The sequence below is a fragment of the Colias philodice genome, chromosome 32 (genome assembly GCF_061535455.1).
Source record: "Colias philodice isolate Cphi_HAF_F1 chromosome 32, ilColPhil1 Martin Lab GWU primary, whole genome shotgun sequence".
Taxonomy (NCBI): Eukaryota; Metazoa; Arthropoda; class Insecta; order Lepidoptera; family Pieridae; genus Colias; species Colias philodice.
The window spans coordinates 955,897-977,082 of NC_143117.1; the positions used below are offsets into that span (position 1 = coordinate 955,897).

General features: G+C 33.8%; 1 long non-coding RNA gene across 1 annotated transcript in view; it reads left to right on the forward strand.

The window, feature by feature from the left end:
• Positions 1–17,596, forward strand: part of LOC149474917 (uncharacterized) — a 272,804-nt gene extending 255,208 nt beyond the window's left edge. Inside the window, exon 2 of the long non-coding RNA XR_016318178.1 lies at positions 16,896–17,596. This is a non-coding gene — a long non-coding RNA (uncharacterized LOC149474917). The remainder of the gene's footprint in view (positions 1–16,895) is intronic.
• Positions 17,597–21,186: the final 3,590 nt, after the last annotated feature.

Genomic DNA, 21,186 nt, shown 5'->3' on the forward strand with positions numbered 1-21,186 from the left:
GCAATTTTTCAGAAAAAAAGGCATAGATTTTTTTTGTCATTTAATACGACTTGACCTAGAACTTTTAAGTATTTTAATACAAAGGTACTAAAAATAAATATTATGACATGGACGCCATTAGTTATAAAGTGTCATCTTGGGAGTTTTTTAAGAAAACTCCTTATTGCTTAGACTATGTTTGTTTTTTCAGTTTTCCAAGTAACCCGAACATAAAAGGAAAATGGATCGATGCAACGGGACATAAAGATTGATTGATTGACAGTTTCATTACTTTCTTTCGATGGCCTCTCTAGTACGTAGTACATGGTAACTCAATGGGCATATGTAAGAAAAAGCTAAAACACATTAGTTTACTTGTTAGAATATTAAAAGGTTTATAACTTTATTTTATCATCCCTCTGTCTATGGTAATTATCATTTTTCTGTCTTGAATCGATTTAGTAATCGATTACGATTCATTTATTTGACTACCTCTTAGACATAGATCTAGTTTGATCTGATTTCTTTCGATTTACTTCGATGGGATAGGACGATACTAGAATCGCCGCGCGAGTGGCGGCCTAATCGATTTAGCGTAAAATGAAATTAACATCACTAAAAAGCGCTCGTGACGTCATAACGCGTCAAGGTCAGTACAAAAAATATGACACGCTTGGTTTTCATACAGATCGCGGTACTTGCGTTGTCTACTTAAATATACATGTCTGTGATTTTGACGTTTATAGTATGAATTCGGCATTCTGTAAGGTAATTTTACACCTCGAACGTCGAGTTCGAGTATTTACAAATACGAATTCACCTGTCAGCAATTCACTCGCCTATTAGGTGCCGAGTTCGTGAGTGAGTTAGTGGTTGTGGAACAAATTTGATACAAATTTTATATATTTTTTTACTAAAATGGCGCGTTATTTTATATTAAGTGCTATAATACGAGAAGCTAATGCTGTGGATATAATAGAAAGTCGCCGGCAAAGTACCAGCATTCGGGAAATGCAAATTATTAATCGAAATAAAAATTTTGTTGAATGCTACCGTTTATCGGAAGAACTAGTTTCTCAAGTGATGGAAGACATTAAAGTTTTAGTTAAAAAACCTCAACGTCGACGAAGAGGATTAACTGCTAGAGTCAAGGTATGTATCTAAGTGCTTTATATGTGTATTCATAATGTCATGAAAAGTTACTGTTACAATAGTCATCGGTCCCGTGATTTCATCTGCGGAAGTCCCGATCCCGTGTGAATATTGGGATAACTTTCCCATAACTCTGTAAAACATTCCATTATGTAGGTAGGTAACATAACTTCCTCGCATAGAACATAGAACCACTAACGATAACGTCATCTAATCCCCGATTATTTTTTATGATGTCACCCTTTCAAGTGGTAGGTACCCTATGTTAAAGTCCAAAGTTTCTCTCCCTTACGGTTTCTTTAAAAACGTTTTGAGTTATTAACCGACTTTAATTATGGATGGTTTCCTTATCAGATTAAGTACCTTTTATTTTGATAGTTTCAAGAAATTTCATTAATTTTTTTCAGTTGTTATGTGCACTTTCTTTCTTTGCGACTGGGAGCTATCAAAGGATATGTGGAAAACACATAAATTCGTTTGTGTCGCAGCCATCAGCATCTCGTAGTATCCACGAGGTCATAGAAGCCCTAAGCCATCCAAGTATAGTAAAAAAATACATAAGATTTCCCCAAAATTCTGAAGAAAGACTGAGACTCAAAACAAGGTTTGTGTACCTACCTAAATAAACCTATCATGTTAATGAAAAATATTTAATGATTTTTTTATTTCTTATTGCAGATTCTATGAGAAATTCAGTATTCCTGGGGTAATAGGATGTGTAGATGGGACTTTTGTGACAATGGTGAGACCAACTTGCCATGAAGAACGATACTACTGTCGCAAAGGATATCATGCAAGAAATGTACAAATGGTAAGCCTGATATAATAATGTCTGTATACGCTTTCGCACTTGAACCACAGAAAATCGATTTAATGAAATTTGGACCAATTCCATAGGATCATTAACGAAGCAGTATAAATCACAAGACGCTGCTAGTACCTATATTTTTTTTAACATTCATTAGAACAGCCACATAAAAATAGTTGTAAAATAATTCTTTTTGCAGTTCACAGATGCAGATTTGAACATAATACATGTAGATGCAACATATGGCGGAGCGACTCACGACAGCCTTATTTTTAATAATTGCATCATTCGGGACCACCTCGAACAATTAGTACAAACAGGCGAATCTGTGTACTTGTTAGGTGAGTTACCTCTTAGCTAATTAATTATAAAGACGAATCTTTGTTTGTTTGTAAATATTTAACTCAAAAACTACTGGATTAATTCCTTCAAAAATTCTTTCATCATTAAAAAAACTACTTTATTTCTGAGTAATTTAGGCTTTATTACCGAAGTTCACGGAATTCATAAAAATTGGAGAGCAGGCGAAATCATTGAAAACTCCTAACTCCTAATAAAAATATAATTGTTGATGACAAAACATTTTATTTTTTAACAATATTCATTGTTACAGGTGATTCTGGGTATCCGCAGCGTCAGTACCTAATGGTGCCAGTTCCAAATGCAGACGAGGGAACACCAGAACATCACTATAACTAGCTGCATGCTACTGCAAGAAACACCGTAGAAAGAACAATTGGGGTCCTTAAAGCCAGATTTAGATGCCTATTAGCACATAGAGTCCTACATTATGACCCCGACACGGTTTCGAAGATTGTAATAGCATGTTGCGTGCTTCACAATATTTGTAATCGTGCCGGCCTGCCAGCTCCAGCCATATTCAATTCAGAGCTAGAGGTTGAGGCTGGTTTTCATAGGACCAGACAAAGTGTAGCTTCAAATGAGGATGTACCTAATGAAACTGCACTTGGTCAGCTATGTAGACAAAGATTGATAAATGAATTATGGAGGGCAAGGAACACGCGGTAATTGTAATTAATTCAATCAAAAATCAATGCAAATTATTTATTCCGGAAAATTATATTCATAGGTGTTAGTAACTCAATTAGGGCTTATAAACTAATGTTAGTAAATTATGAAACTATAAGTAAAACCACAGATAATTTTTTACTACTAAAATAAGTTAAGAACTAATAAATGTATTTAAGTATAAAAGTATTTTATTTTTTTAAATTTTCAGCTAATAATTTAAGACCTTCCCCGACGGCAATCAGGCCCTCTGCTGTCATTCTGTTGGTCTCCCTTTGTGAGTTGACCATCACCTCCTGTAACTCACAGTAGCGACGGTCAATCTCAATCCGTTGCTCTTCCAAGCTAAGAAACCTTTCAGTAAAGGTTGTTAATTGAGATTGCCGCCTTTGTGATGGAGGTGATCGTCTTCTTTGCCGTTGTTGTGGACGACTCGATGACCCTGAAACGTAAAATAAATATTAATTTATTATTATTTCCACCGGTCGCGGTGACGCATTTTTGACAAGTCTTCTGATGTTATTATTATTTCCTTAATTCATTATCAAGTATTATTTAGTTTTATTTGTATGTATTTCCAAATTTTTATTGTTGACTAGCTTTCCGCCCGCGGCTTCGCCCGCGTTTTCAAAGAAAAACCCGTTCCCGTAGGATTTCCGGGATAAAACCTATCCTATGTCCTTTCTCGGGTATCAAAATATCTCTATACCAAATTTCATGCAAATTGGTTCAGTAGTTAAGGCGTGATTGAGTAACAGACAGACAGACAGAGTTACTTTCGCATTTATAATATTAGTATGGATTATAAATATTGTAAATCAATTCATAAATCTCATAATTACTTGTAGTACGACGTGGTGATGGACCCGCGACGTTCAATAATTGACGTCGAGCAGGAAAGTTGCCTGAGCCAGAGGGGGTAACTGCTTGCAGAGGGCTCGTTACCTCCGCTCTCGGTGGTGTATGAGCAGGGGAAGGTTCGGGATTCGGGATACAGTTAACATATTGCTGAATTAGTTGAGGTCTCTGAAAAAAAAAACATAGTATTTCAAATACTGGAATCAATAAAAAAGTACCATTTTCATAATATCTTATTAATATATACCTCAGTATCTGCCATACTAACATTTTCCGTATTTATAGCAGTCTCATCCAAGACTTGGTATTCCTAGAACAATATAAGAAACATTTACTAATAAGTTGTTTATTATTAAGTAATATTTTATTAATACACTAGGTATTTACTTACAATAGTTGTGGTTTCATTTATCATAGATGAAGTCGGCAATGTGGGGCTTTCGTTGGCATCAGTAAGGACGGGGATTTCCTAAAAAAAGAACATGACATTGAATAATTATATTTTACATACATACATGTATCGGATCAACAAAATCGATAACAATAGCTTACTTCAAATGGATTAATTTCCAAATGCCTATCACCAATTGCAAAACCTTCCCCGCCCATTAATGTGAGTATTTTCTCCTCCACCTCTGAAAGCTCCACCACCGATTCACATCCACCACCAGTCTTATTGCGTGCCCGGTATCTTAGGGCAGCTTTTTTCTTCACGGCACTCTTTTTGTCAGACCAATACTAAAGCAAAATTAAAAGTTTATTAATAATATATAGGTAAGCCAGATACCTACACGGTATAAGATGAATAGTTTTCTATATGCCTATTGCCTACCTTTGTCCACTGTTTCCATGTTTTAGTGCAGCCTCCCAAGCTATTTAATTTGATAGTCAACTCCTCCCATGTTTTTCTAGCTTCGTCTCTAGCGCTCGGGACTTTTGAAAAACCCTTGGCTAAGCTAGGATGTTTGCTAAGATAGTCGACTAGATACTCTACTTGGGCACGGGAGGGATGAGACGACCTTTCCGAGGAGCTACAATGTTTAAGATTTTAAGTTAAATATTTCAATAAGCTTGTTGTATAAGATAATATTTTAGTTAAATACAAGAATCACATTACTCACCTCATAGTTGTTATTTTTGCAGTTTTCTCCTTTAAATAATTTATGCAACACGTTTAACAGCAATTACACAACAACTTAATAAAGCCAAACTGAAACATTAACTAAAACTCCGGTTAAATATTTGATTCGATGTCCCCGAATTTCATTATTTTGTGCTGTTTAATCGATAGCTGGTAGTGGATTTTCTTAACAAACTGCTTTTCTTTTCCAACAAAAATGCGTAGTTTTTGTGAAAATCGAAAATGAAAATTATTTTTTTTAAGGTTATTTTTGTACTAAAAACGACACTTTTATACCATTGTCGTATTAAAACTTCTAGTAATCTCGCACACAGGCAATATTTTTAAATATAATGCCGTATTATTAATTTATTTATAACAATTTCTTAAATTATATTACCTGGAAAATGTAAGTTTGTATTTACCACGTATTTACGACATGCCATTATAGATAATAAATGTTATATGGCGCGTTCACAATTGTAGATAATAAATATAATTCGAAAGTGATTTTTAAAATGAATTTGTCAAAAATAATTTTAAGGACAGCGCTAGTCGTCCGCTAAACGGATGAATAAAATAAATTAGTTGTCCGATTACCGGATGAATAAAATAATAATTCTTTAGAGAACTGCCGCACGTATTATAGGTTTTTTGTGGGGGGAGGAGAGGGGGGAGGAGGGCACACGTAGGTATTTGATTTTTTTTGCGCGTCGACGGAGCCCCGCTTCGCGGGGCTCCTATTTCTGTGTAGTTTTTTTTTTAAGAAACCTAACCTAACCTAACCTAACGGCTAACCTAACCTAAACTTGATTTTTTTTTGCGCGTCGACGGAGCCCCGCTTCGCGGGGCTCCTGTTTCTGTGTAGTTTTTTTTTTAAGAAACCTAACCTAACCTAACCTAACGGCTAACCTAACCTAAACTTGATTTTTTTTGCGCGTCGACGGAGCCCCGCTTCGCGGGGCTCCTATTTCTGTGTAGTTTTTTTTTTAAGAAACCTAACCTAACCTAACCTAAACCTAACCTAACGAATTGAGGGCGAATATCTCGGCCATTTTTGATTTTAGAGAAAAGTTGTTCCTATAAAACATGCTTATATTAGCGTAATCTTTACGATAAAACAATAATAAATAGGTGTTATAATGACACCAACTCCATCAAAAATTTTCTAAGTCCTGAGCCCCCTTTGCTTTAGTCCAACCCAACTAGCTTTAGTGTTAAAAGGTTATCTAGTAATCCGAATAATCGGACGATTAAATTATTTTATTCATCCGGTAATCGGACGACTAATTTATTTTATTCATCCGTTTAGCGGACGACTAGACACTTCGTAATTTTAATTTAGATAGCATTTGATAATAACAAAAATTTTACGATACATAAATAAAATACAAACAGGTTGTTTAAACCTACGTAGTTTTTTTTTGTTTGAGTGGGAATCGCCCTAAAGTCGCTTCTGGCACTCGCCGGCCGCTGCCGCGGCACGCTCGCTTCGCTCGCTCGGCTCGTGCGGCAGTTCAACAGTTAACCTAACACGCTCGTCGCTTCGCTCCTCGCTACCTATTTGAATACTAAAAGTAAAAGTTAATCGATTTTTAAAACTGAAGCAAGTGAGCTATAAAAAAAACATTAAAAATTAAAATGTATCATTTATACTCTATGATAAGCTAGTATATTTGTATTGCTAATCTGTGATCTGCGTCATATTAACTAATCTGTGTTATCTGTGGCTTGTTGTGAATACAAAATATGGAACGATTTTTGGCTATACTAAATTGTTAAAATACTATTTTGACAAAATAAATTGTAATATGTAAATAAAGTAATAGGTACGTAAATATATTTAAAAATAATGCGTGTGAGTGTGATAATTAGACATTTTGATACTATAATGGCTTAAGATTTTACTTTAAGTTGCGTTTTTAGTACAAAAATAACCTTAAAAAATATCATTTTCAATTTCGATTTTCACAAAAACTACGCATTTTTGATGGAAAAGAAAAGCAGTTTGTTAAGAAAATCCACTACCAGCTATCGATTAAACAACACAAAATAATGAAATTCGGGGACATCGAATGTAATATGCAGCCAAAACTCCAACATAACTTTTAGAAAGAATGCAACACGAAACACTTTAAAATTAGGTACAAAATGTGTACAAAAGGTAACAATGTCGATAAATTCAAATCTATAAGATCCCTTCACTAGGCAAGTGAGTTTCGAAGTGAGACTCACTTCGCTTCGCCTCTGCCGAGCGGATGTTTACAGAATGCGAAACCAAAAACTCGAACGTTCGAAAGTGAAGTGAGTCGACTCACTCAGGTGAGATGCGAGTTCGGGCGCGTTTTTTACAGAATAGCCTAGCTGCTACGTCCGTACAATACGTTCCCGTGAGAAACGTCGACGCAGCAATGTCTTGGGGATCCGTTGGCGTAACTCCTCCCCCCGAAGACCAGCAACTATTTGAGCACGGTGTGATAAAATGTTGCTGGAAACTGTGGTCCTGGCGAAGATTCGGTACAATTTTGACTGTCTTGATCTTCCGTCTTTGTATTAGGGTCGTCTTGATTCTTCCAGCACGTAACGTTCTTATAACGGATTACTTTGTAAGTTGCGAAAAGTAGCAAAGTGCCCAAAAGGAATGTATAAATTGGGACAGTGGTATGGTATATCGTCGATGTATTCTTTTCTAGTTCAATCGGTGCTTGCATCAGTACCTTAGTATGAATCTTATGCAGATCTTCCAAATTTATTGAATTCAACTTTACATGATTTTCAGGGCTGTGGTTGAAGTGTATTTCATTTAAGTCGATATTACTTATTTTCAGTGGTTGTCCTCGAATTCTATCTTGAACGTTATTGACTTTAAATTTATCTGATTCCAGGATACAAATATCCCGTTTGATAAAATATGCTAAATTTGCCCAAATCCTTAGCATAATGACAGAAAATGTAGATGATATATTGCAAGAATTGGTTAGAATTGAAAATACATTAGCTTTCATTCGTACGTCCTCAACACATCATTCTATGTTAAGTTCAAATGTGTTAAAGGATATATTAATAAAATTAAATACTATATATGGTAAGGATAGAATTTTAGAGTTAGAATTAAGACAATATTACGATATAATAAAACCAGGATATTATTTTAATGGAAAAAAGATTATAATTGTTCTTAAATTTCCGATAGTGTCTAAGGATTCATTTACTTAAGCTTCACAATATCTTTTTTGACTGATATGCTCTAGAGACCTAGAGTGTCATGAGACAAGTGGTGTGATGACTGGTACTTAAAACCTACTGAGTTATTTTTTTAGTTGTCCTACTGTTGTACTGGTCCAATTTTTTTAATTCTTTCGTTGTTGGAAAGCTACACTATCCATAAGTATAATACACTATGTTTGTTCAATAAATGCTTTTAATAAAAAAAATACTAAAAGTTTTACAATTTACCAAACATTGAGTCCATGTTTCTGTAGCAATCTATTTATTATTACTTGGGACCATATCCAATGTTATAAGTAACATTTTTATCTCTTTCAGGCAGACCATCCATCTCAATTTGCCTTAATTGACATATCAAATACTACTGATCAACCATCATGCTCAGGTTATCCACATCCACAAGATGCCAAGGATCTTGAATTGGTAAGAGCAGTTCTTGAATAGAAAACCTATATGAAATAATTCTTGTTTAAGGTGGATGTTCCGACCGTCCCTCCATACATTTTTGATGACGACTAAACATTTAACACAGACACTATTTCTTTAAAACTAATCATTTTATCACTTCTCTACAATGAAATGTGTCCGCGTTCGACCTTTTTAATCAATAACTTACATTATTTACTTAGAAAAACAACAGTGAAATACCGGCAAAATTTGACACTTCTACAGTAGTGTGCGTGACTTTTGCCAAGCGAAACACGACATAAAGCACGACATCTAGCGCGTCAATGTCTAAACGAATGGCGATGTTTAGACATTGACGCGCTAGATGTCGTGCATTCGCGTTCGTTATCTTATACATAATTCGCATAATTCTAATAAATCAAAGTTCTATGTGTAATAATTGAGTAATTTCATTTCCAATCGTTCAAAGAAAATAACAATAAAATAAAATAAAACTAATGACCTTAGAAACTATGTTTTTTTTTGTAAACAATTTATTACTCATTATTGTTCGTCCGTCGTAGGTCTGTAAACTGTATTGTACACTGAAGGTAAATGGTACTGTAGGTACTTTAGTTCGGCGTCGTCGTCGGCTTGATATAAAATTACATTCTTGATTTCATTGACACGCGCTATGATTTGCGCGCGGAATTTCTTGTGTTGTGAATTTATTTTTGTATGCTATGCATTTTTTGATTCAAATTGCAATATTTCTCTAGTATGCATTTGAGACTATATTGTAAATTGTAATAATTGATCGTGGGTATAGTAATTAATTATTCTAATAACGCAATTAGTAATATGTATATGTATTTTCGGTGGGATTCAAAACAAAAAATTGGCCCGTGATTTTTATGAAATTTCACCACATTGCAAATCACATCAATCATAGTTCATACACATGTATGACGAAAGTGATTAGTATTGTGGCTAACATTGACTCATCAGTTCATCACTGAAACCAGTGATAAATCAGTACCTATATCATATTGTGTTTGAATATTTTTAAACAATGATATAAGTATACAATTATTATAAATCGATAAACTATCAAAGTAATCACAAACTTGCAAACATTGGTAAAATATGCTTTAGCGAATTTTCAGACAGACACACAATTTTATTACTTAGTTTGTTTTAGCAAAGTAGGTACCTACTCTGTTTACGTCACGCGTCGGCCGTCGCGTCGTCGAAAACGGTGCACCCAGAAACAAACATACCTAATTACCTAATTCAGTTACAATCCTTCTTTTGTTCCAATACGATTTTTTTTCCTGATAGCTAATAGCAAAACCATATTATGTTACTTTGTTTTCGTAAATATGTTTTTCACCTTCCTGGTTATTTTCACATAATGAAATATAATAAAATAATAAATAGTGTATTAGATTTGTTATTGTATCTTGTATACGAATTATTCTTACTTGTTGGTTATGAAATGTTCAAATACCTATTGAAATAATTTACTGTTACAAATCATTAGTGTTATTAGTTTTGAGTGAATAGGCATGGATCAGAAATTCAGAATATTATATGCTGCTAACTACTCAAATACATACATGTTTTGATAAAAAAAAACAATAGTGTACAGTGAAATTAGTCTCGAGAAATTTTTGCATATGTAGTGGTGTGTATATTACTCAGATCTTAGAGCGCGTTTCCATTATATCGTTCTAGCCTATACAAAAATGTTTCGATATCCTAACATTACTATTTAATTTTATACTTATCCCTAGCAATACTCTGATTTATTTTTTAAAGAAAATGGTTTTGACTTTATAAAAAAAATAATATATCATTCAATTTTACGTCCTTGAGCCAATGACAAGGCGAATACCGTGAAACAATAAAATATCTTGTTCATAATAATTTGTTTCGTAATTAATATTTGACCATAATAATTACGAAACAAAACAAATAAATAAATCGTCACTTGATAGTGGAAAGTGGAAACACGCACATAACCAGAATAAACCAGTTTACGCTGTCCGCAGGTGCCTCGTGCAGTCCGGCGTCAGTCGCTTGGTACCGTTAGAACATAAAGCACACATTTCATTCGAAAATTATAATTATTACGTAGTTTAATTGTTAAATTTTGTATTTGTTGATTGTTGTTATTGTTTGTTATTGTTGTTATTGTTTGTTATTAAAGTGAAACTTTTATTACATCGTCTCAAACTTTTTGGTCTGTGTAGCGCATGTCGCGTGTATCGCGGCTGCCGAGTAGGTATACCTACTCGGCAGCCGACCGTCACGCGACATGCGCTACACAAAGCAGTGTTCGGAACCGTTCGAACAGTTTCACTTTTACCGTGGTTTACATTTTTGGCCGGAGAACACCTAATTTATACACGTCTTCACTGAAGTAAAAATCGGCACTGCTTGTAATGTTTGGAACTAATAAAATATTAATAATACTAATATTATATACTTGAATAAAAACTAAAAATAAAATGTTGTTTTTTTTTATTTGCTGACCATACACTACTACAAACGCAAAAATTTCTCCAAGCTAATTTACCTGTAATGTAATAAAATAAAACTGCGTTTTATTGTAATCAATTTTGACATTATTTATTTTCCAAAATTAATGATGAATAAAATAGTTTACGCCAACAAATATGTATAACTTTTATTTTTATAACAATCGTTCATACCGTAGCAGGTAGCGTTTTGAGTCTCACGCAACGTTGCCGCATCGCATGACAGCAGCAATTGCGACGTTGCCATTCCTTTAGTATAAACAAACACTATGGATACCTACGCGTAGGTACGCTCGCGAATGCAAATTCGGTGATTTACTAATTATTGATAATCATTGAATTCGTTTTGAAATAGCCTGTACTTTGTAATTTTTAGTGTTATAGACATTTATAAAATGTGGTGCTCATTTTTTTTTGTAATAAATTATCCCGCTACGCTATTGTATTTTCGTTGTTTTATTTCAAGTGAACACCCATACAATTTTGTCACGAGCCGCCTCTGGCCTCTGGGTGAAATCAACCAGTCAAATGATTTTTGTTCTAATTGTATTTTGGTAGTAGTTTGTTTAGAATTTACATTACCATTGTTTAATTTTTATTTTGTATTTGCAGTAAAATAAAAAGATGAAAAACTTCATTAGGTATATTGTCTACTGTATCCTCCACAGTTGTGTGACCCCGACGTGCATTGAACACGCAGCTTTCTGATACTAGTAGCTAAAATCAAAACCACAGATATGTCTGTGATCAAAACCATAATAATATTTTTACCTACCTATTATTTTACTAAAAGTCGAGTGCATCGAAATCGTAAATATATGTTTTTCACCTTCCTGGTTTTTTTTCCATAGTAAATAGTGTTTTTGATTTGTTGTATTTTCCTAGCCAAATTATTACAAACAATATTTTCGCTCCAACTCCAAGGTATCGTATTACGAGTACGAGTTAATTGTGTCTTTAAGAAGTATAGTAATAAAACAAACAAAATAAATCTTGTGTAGAGCAATTTAAATCTCGATAATTATTTCTATTAATATTATACAAACTTTTTTAACCGCCTCATTCAGTCGTAGAGCTGTCAAATGTCGATTGCGCGGCAAATTTGTATTTTTTTTTTCATTTTGAAAATTTCATCATCTGTTGTTTTACAGTATTTTTTTATCAAAATATGTAATGCAGTTTACAATAAAAACAACGTATATCGAAACAATACAGCTTTGTGTGAATATTAAATTATGTTCTCAGTTCAATTACTTATTAAGTACTATTTTTCGTACATTTTGATATCAGTTGAAAATATTATACTTATTATCATATAAAATTTTTGGTTAATGCAGCTGGTATAATAAGGTAATGCGCTTTCGTGTTTTAACTACATAATTAGTTCAATATTAATTTGTCGTAAAATACGTTATTTTGTTATTAATTTGAATAATATTGTAAGGAATCTAATTCAGTGTTAGATTTTCAAAATTAGATTAAGGATAATTTGTAATCATTGAAATAAATATTTTTGGATGTACATACTGGTCTTTTTATTTTATTCCCCTGTGCTCATATTATGTCATGAAACCTTTCAGTAGATACATGGACGAAATCGCAGCCAGCTGCAGCGCCCAGCAGTAATTAGCTATAACATATAGGTAAGGTAATAAATAATAGCTCTATAGTTAATACGCACCTTGATACTTACCGTAGAGTTGTTTGATGTTGAATCCGTAATAAATAAAATTTACACAATTGAATGTTACTTTTGATAGGTTATTCAGATAGAAATAAACGAAAAAAGTTTGGAAAATCCAAAAGTGCACGCCTCATAATTTTTTTTTAATAATTATTTATTAATTATTATTTTTGTTTATTTAATAACAATTAAACCACATCGAATCAGAGACCCTGAAAAATGAAAGGGTTCTATTCCTGAGCATACTCAAGCGTAAGAGAAAAAAAAAGACTCGATTAGTAAAGTATTTCGGTCGCTATCGTGTTAACAAGAAAATCCTCCGCACATACAGACACACGGACGTCCAAGACAGAACTTTTTTAAACTGTTTTTTAACTAGTTTAAATAACAAAAATGACATCAAAAATATCATGAATGTTAAAAATAGTGTTTTTTTCTTAATATGTGTGTGTATTTATTATCTTACAAGTGCAATGTATGATACATAAAGACATTTTAAGTTTGAAAAATCAGATGTTTTGCGCGAAGTGACAGTAGTACCCACCTCAACGCTTCGCTTATGAGGCGTGCAATAAATAAATAGTTCCCGTTCCCGTGGGATTTACGGGATATAACCTATCCTATTTGTTAATCCAAGTTACCTGTTGAGTATGAATATCATCGTTTACGCATGAAAATAAGTGGACGCGATCTCCACTTATGTTCATACAAATACAGACTTTACAGGGTGCTCCAAAATTACAACATTTCAAAATTTTTTGCTACTTGTTTTTATTTTTATTTTAATTAAAACTAGATAAAAACTAACAGTAATTTTTACTTTTTGAAAATATTTAGGTTTTTATTAATGTTTAAAAATCGTCTTATTCCTAAATGACGTCATTCTTATGGTGGACTTTGTTCTAACGTCTGTATGTATAACGTCGCCACATCAATTTTAATTTTAATTTATTTTCTCTTAAAATTTGCGATTAAGAAAATATTTTTTGTGGTAACAATAGCATTATGAAGAAATGCTTTTTTTTTTCTTTCATGCTCTTAATTTTATAATAGTACCTATAAAATGAAATGTTATCCAACTTCAAATCGAAAGGCACTGTATCCATACAGAAAAATGTCTAAGCTGTACAAAAGTGAAATCTACATTTAATTATACCATAACTTAATTATAAAACGTTACATAGAACTTATAAATCAAAAATTTCGAAAATTCGAGTTTTAAACATTTTTTATTAAATACAGCTTATGTAAAGGATAAAAATCAATAAACTTAAAGATTCAGAATAAATAAACAATTACACAAATTATGTTTCAGACAGCCGGAGGCCCCAAAAAAAACTACGAATTCACTTAGAAATACTTTAATATAAACTTATTACAATACGTCTTGCTCGATGCAAGTCTTAACAATTAATAACTATAAAGCTAATTGAATATAAAATGAAAACTTAATATTACGTTGCGCCAATGGAATCTGCAGTGCTATTCTGTAAGGTTATTATAAAAACTCGAACGCGGAATCCGCGGTGAGTTTTCGATTTCGTATTCTGTAAAACTCGACAGTACTAGTGGCGCCACATCGTCGAGAGCGGCGACGAGGCGAACTGTGCTAAGTGAGTATTTTGACCACAGACATGTATCAAGATAGACTAAGCGAGTGTATGTACTTCCCGTGTCCAAACTAAGTTTATGAAACTTACTTGACGCTGGCCTACACTCAGTCCGCGCTTGCAGTTCGCCAAGGAAAGACGTGAAGCTGAATAAAGTAAAATGCCGAATTGCGCCGTTATAAACTGTAGAAACTCCACAGCTGTGAGTGGCCGAGTTAGCATAGATGTTTCCTTCCACCGGTAAGTAATTTTCTAATCAGAATATGCACTATTTATTTTAAAATCAAATAAAGAATATCTGTGGAAAACGATCGTGACAAACACGGATACCAAATCATACGAAATGATTCGGAATACATTGCGGCTTTTACTTGGCACGGTAAAGATCGCGTCGTATGATAACAAGCAATGAATAGCGTCTTCTCATTTTTCTGTTCTCATTTTTCTGTCCAATTTTGTGGTTAGTGATGTTCATTTGATGCAACAGTTCTCGATTCTAATCGATTTTATAATCGAACAGAAAAATGATAATTTGAAGGAGCAATTTTTCAGAAAAAAAGGCATAGATTTTTTTTGTCATTTAATACGACTTGACCTAGAACTTTTAAGTATTTTAATACAAAGGTACTAAAAATAAATATTATGACATGGACGCCATTAGTTATAAAGTGTCATCTTGGGAGTTTTTTAAGAAAACTCCTTATTGCTTAGACTATGTTTGTTTTTTCAGTTTTCCAAGTAACCCGAACATAAAAGGAAAATGGATCGATGCAACGGGACATAAAGATTGATTGATTGACAGTTTCATTACTTTCTTTCGATGGCCTCTCTAGTACGTAGTACATGGTAACTCAATGGGCATATGTAAGAAAAAGCTAAAACACATTAGTTTACTTGTTAGAATATTAAAAGGTTTATAACTTTATTTTATCATCCCTCTGTCTATGGTAATTATCATTTTTCTGTCTTGAATCGATTTAGTAATCGATTACGATTCATTTATTTGACTACCTCTTAGACATAGATCTAGTTTGATCTGATTTCTTTCGATTTACTTCGATGGGATAGGACGATACTAGAATCGCCGCGCGAGTGGCGGCCTAATCGATTTAGCGTAAAATGAAATTAACATCACTAAAAAGCGCTCGTGACGTCATAACGCGTCAAGGTCAGTACAAAAAATATGACACGCTTGGTTTTCATACAGATCGCGGTACTTGCGTTGTCTACTTAAATATACATGTCTGTGATTTTGACGTTTATAGTATGAATTCGGCATTCTGTAAGGTAATTTTACACCTCGAACGTCGAGTTCGAGTATTTACAAATACGAATTCACCTGTCAGCAATTCACTCGCCTATTAGGTGCCGAGTTCGTGAGTGAGTTAGTGGTTGTGGAACAAATTTGATACAAATTTTATATATTTTTTTACTAAAATGGCGCGTTATTTTATATTAAGTGCTATAATACGAGAAGCTAATGCTGTGGATATAATAGAAAGTCGCCGGCAAAGTACCAGCATTCGGGAAATGCAAATTATTAATCGAAATAAAAATTTTGTTGAATGCTACCGTTTATCGGAAGAACTAGTTTCTCAAGTGATGGAAGACATTAAAGTTTTAGTTAAAAAACCTCAACGTCGACGAAGAGGATTAACTGCTAGAGTCAAGGTATGTATCTAAGTGCTTTATATGTGTATTCATAATGTCATGAAAAGTTACTGTTACAATAGTCATCGGTCCCGTGATTTCATCTGCGGAAGTCCCGATCCCGTGTGAATATTGGGATAACTTTCCCATAACTCTGTAAAACATTCCATTATGTAGGTAGGTAACATAACTTCCTCGCATAGAACATAGAACCACTAACGATAACGTCATCTAATCCCCGATTATTTTTTATGATGTCACCCTTTCAAGTGGTAGGTACCCTATGTTAAAGTCCAAAGTTTCTCTCCCTTACGGTTTCTTTAAAAACGTTTTGAGTTATTAACCGACTTTAATTATGGATGGTTTCCTTATCAGATTAAGTACCTTTTATTTTGATAGTTTCAAGAAATTTCATTAATTTTTTTCAGTTGTTATGTGCACTTTCTTTCTTTGCGACTGGGAGCTATCAAAGGATATATGGAAAACACATAAATTCGTTTGTGTCGCAGCCATCAGCATCTCGTAGTATCCACGAGGTCATAGAAGCCCTAAGCCATCCAAGTATAGTAAAAAAATACATAAGATTTCCCCAAAATTCTGAAGAAAGACTGAGACTCAAAACAAGGTTTGTGTACCTACCTAAATAAACCTATCATGTTAATGAAAAATATTTAATGATTTTTTTATTTCTTATTGCAGATTCTATGAGAAATTCAGTATTCCTGGGGTAATAGGATGTGTAGATGGGACTTTTGTGACAATGGTGAGACCAACTTGCCATGAAGAACGATACTACTGTCGCAAAGGATATCATGCAAGAAATGTACAAATGGTAAGCCTGATACAGTAGCACCTCGTTAAGTCGAACCTCGATAAGTCAAAAACCTCCAAATCTCGAAAAAATGTCTTGTTCCCTTCCCTTCAAACCCGAAAACCTCCGTAACTTGAAATCTTGGCCCTCTGTTAGTCGAAATAATCACCGAGTCCCTCCAAGCCATTTTGGTACATATTTTCACTCTATAACTCGAAAAATTAAATTTGACCTCTGTATCTCGAACATGGCAACATTTTATTTTACAATCTTTACAACTTGATCATTTGGACTTTAACAACTTGCCGACAGTGCAGTACACTATAATTGTTTCTTAGAAAACATTTTAGGAGTATGCGATAATAAATTTATGACTCACGTAAACACGTGTTTGCATTAAGTAGGTATCTGATGACGAAATTATCGATTCAGTAGCTCAGAAAACCGATACTAATGATTAAGATGACATAGAAGACGTGAATAGTACATGCGCTCCATGGGTTTCCATCAAAGAGGCAAGAACCGCATTGAATACCTTACGAAATTTTATAAAGCAAACCAGTATATTTGAAAAAGAAGAATTTTCTGCTCTTTATAGATTATAAAATGCAAGAGAACAACCAAATTATCTAAAGCAAAAAAAATACTGACTTTTTTAATGCCATATTTTTTATTTTAAAATGATTTGAAATAATGTTGATTTCTAATAAATAAAAACATGTTTGTGACCTCTGCAAGTTGAATTTTAATTTATTTTACCTCTGTAACTCAAAATTTATAAGAATAAACCTCAAACTCTTTATGTCGAATCAAAATCAGCCTAAGTCGAAATCCTCCATAAGTTGAAAACTCTATAACTCGAATTTTTTGGCGTCTCCCTTGATATTCGACTTATAGAGGTGCTACTGTATAATAATGTCTGTATACGCTTTCGCACTTGAACCACAGAAAATCGATTTAATGAAATTTGGACCAATTCCATAGGATCATTAACGAAGCAGTATAAATCACAAGACGCTGCTAGTACCTATATTTTTTTTAACATTCATTAGAACAGCCACATAAAAATAGTTGTAAAATAATTCTTTTTGCAGTTCACAGATGCAGATTTGAACATAATACATGTAGATGCAACATATGGCGGAGCGACTCACGACAGCCTTATTTTTAATAATTGCATCATTCGGGACCACCTCGAACAATTAGTACAAACAGGCGAATCTGTGTACTTGTTAGGTGAGTTACCTCTTAGCTAATTAATTATAAAGACGAATCTTTGTTTGTTTGTAAATATTTAACTCAAAAACTACTGGATTAATTCCTTCAAAAATTCTTTCATCATTAAAAAAACTACTTTATTTCTGAGTAATTTAGGCTTTATTACCGAAGTTCACGGAATTCATAAAAATTGGAGAGCAGGCGAAATCATTGAAAACTCCTAACTCCTAATAAAAATATAATTGTTGATGACAAAACATTTTATTTTTTAACAATATTCATTGTTACAGGTGATTCTGGGTATCCGCAGCGTCAGTACCTAATGGTGCCAGTTCCAAATGCAGACGAGGGAACACCAGAACATCACTATAACTAGCTGCATGCTACTGCAAGAAACACCGTAGAAAGAACAATTGGGGTCCTTAAAGCCAGATTTAGATGCCTATTAGCACATAGAGTCCTACATTATGACCCCGACACGGTTTCGAAGATTGTAATAGCATGTTGCGTGCTTCACAATATTTGTAATCGTGCCGGCCTGCCAGCTCCAGCCATATTCAATTCAGAGCTAGAGGTTGAGGCTGGTTTTCATAGGACCAGACAAAGTGTAGCTTCAAATGAGGATGTACCTAATGAAACTGCACTTGGTCAGCTATGTAGACAAAGATTGATAAATGAATTATGGAGGGCAAGGAACACGCGGTAATTGTAATTAATTCAATCAAAAATCAATGCAAATTATTTATTCCGGAAAATTATATTCATAGGTGTTAGTAACTCAATTAGGGCTTATAAACTAATGTTAGTAAATTATGAAACTATAAGTAAAACCACAGATAATTTTTTACTACTAAAATAAGTTAAGAACTAATAAATGTATTTAAGTATAAAAGTATTTTATTTTTTTAAATTTTCAGCTAATAATTTAAGACCTTCCCCGACGGCAATCAGGCCCTCTGCTGTCATTCTGTTGGTCTCCCTTTGTGAGTTGACCATCACCTCCTGTAACTCACAGTAGCGACGGTCAATCTCAATCCGTTGCTCTTCCAAGCTAAGAAACCTTTCAGTAAAGGTTGTTAATTGAGATTGCCGCCTTTGTGATGGAGGTGATCGTCTTCTTTGCCGTTGTTGTGGACGACTCGATGACCCTGAAACGTAAAATAAATATTAATTTATTATTATTTCCACCGGTCGCGGTGACGCATTTTTGACAAGTCTTCTGATGTTATTATTATTTCCTTAATTCATTATCAAGTATTATTTAGTTTTATTTGTATGTATTTCCAAATTTTTATTGTTGACTAGCTTTCCGCCCGCGGCTTCGCCCGCGTTTTCAAAGAAAAACCCGTTCCCGTAGGATTTCCGGGATAAAACCTATCCTATGTCCTTTCTCGGGTATCAAAATATCTCTATACCAAATTTCATGCAAATTGGTTCAGTAGTTAAGGCGTGATTGAGTAACAGACAGACAGACAGAGTTACTTTCGCATTTATAATATTAGTATGGATTATAAATATTGTAAATCAATTCATAAATCTCATAATTACTTGTAGTACGACGTGGTGATGGACCCGCGACGTTCAATAATTGACGTCGAGCAGGAAAGTTGCCTGAGCCAGAGGGGGTAACTGCTTGCAGAGGGCTCGTTACCTCCGCTCTCGGTGGTGTATGAGCAGGGGAAGGTTCGGGATTCGGGATACAGTTAACATATTGCTGAATTAGTTGAGGTCTCTGAAAAAAAAAACATAGTATTTCAAATACTGGAATCAATAAAAAAGTACCATTTTCATAATATCTTATTAATATATACCTCAGTATCTGCCATACTAACATTTTCCGTATTTATAGCAGTCTCATCCAAGACTTGGTATTCCTAGAACAATATAAGAAACATTTACTAATAAGTTGTTTATTATTAAGTAATATTTTATTAATACACTAGGTATTTACTTACAATAGTTGTGGTTTCATTTATCATAGATGAAGTCGGCAATGTGGGGCTTTCGTTGGCATCAGTAAGGACGGGGATTTCCTAAAAAAAGAACATGACATTGAATAATTATATTTTACATACATACATGTATCGGATCAACAAAATCGATAACAATAGCTTACTTCAAATGGATTAATTTCCAAATGCCTATCACCAATTGCAAAACCTTCCCCGCCCATTAATGTGAGTATTTTCTCCTCCACCTCTGAAAGCTCCACCACCGATTCACATCCACCACCAGTCTTATTGCGTGCCCGGTATCTTAGGGCAGCTTTTTTCTTCACGGCACTCTTTTTGTCAGACCAATACTAAAGCAAAATTAAAAGTTTATTAATAATATATAGGTAAGCCAGATACCTACACGGTATAAGATGAATAGTTTTCTATATGCCTATTGCCTACCTTTGTCCACTGTTTCCATGTTTTAGTGCAGCCTCCCAAGCTATTTAATTTGATAGTCAACTCCTCCCATGTTTTTCTAGCTTCGTCTCTAGCGCTCGGGACTTTTGAAAAACCCTTGGCTAAGCTAGGATGTTTGCTAAGATAGTCGACTAGATACTCTACTTGGGCACGGGAGGGATGAGACGACCTTTCCGAGGAGCTACAATGTTTAAGATTTTAAGTTAAATATTTCAATAAGCTTGTTGTATAAGATAATATTTTAGTTAAATACAAGAATCACATTACTCACCTCATAGTTGTTATTTTTGCAGTTTTCTCCTTTAAATAATTTATGCAACACGTTTAACAGCAATTACACAACAACTTAATAAAGCCAAACTGAAACATTAACTAAAACTCCGGTTAAATATTTGATTCGATGTCCCCGAATTTCATTATTTTGTGCTGTTTAATCGATAGCTGGTAGTGGATTTTCTTAACAAACTGCTTTTCTTTTCCAACAAAAATGCGTAGTTTTTGTGAAAATCGAAAATGAAAATTATTTTTTTTAAGGTTATTTTTGTACTAAAAACGACACTTTTATACCATTGTCGTATTAAAACTTCTAGTAATCTCGCACACAGGCAATATTTTTAAATATAATGCCGTATTATTAATTTATTTATAACAATTTCTTAAATTATATTACCTGGAAAATGTATGTTTGTATTTAC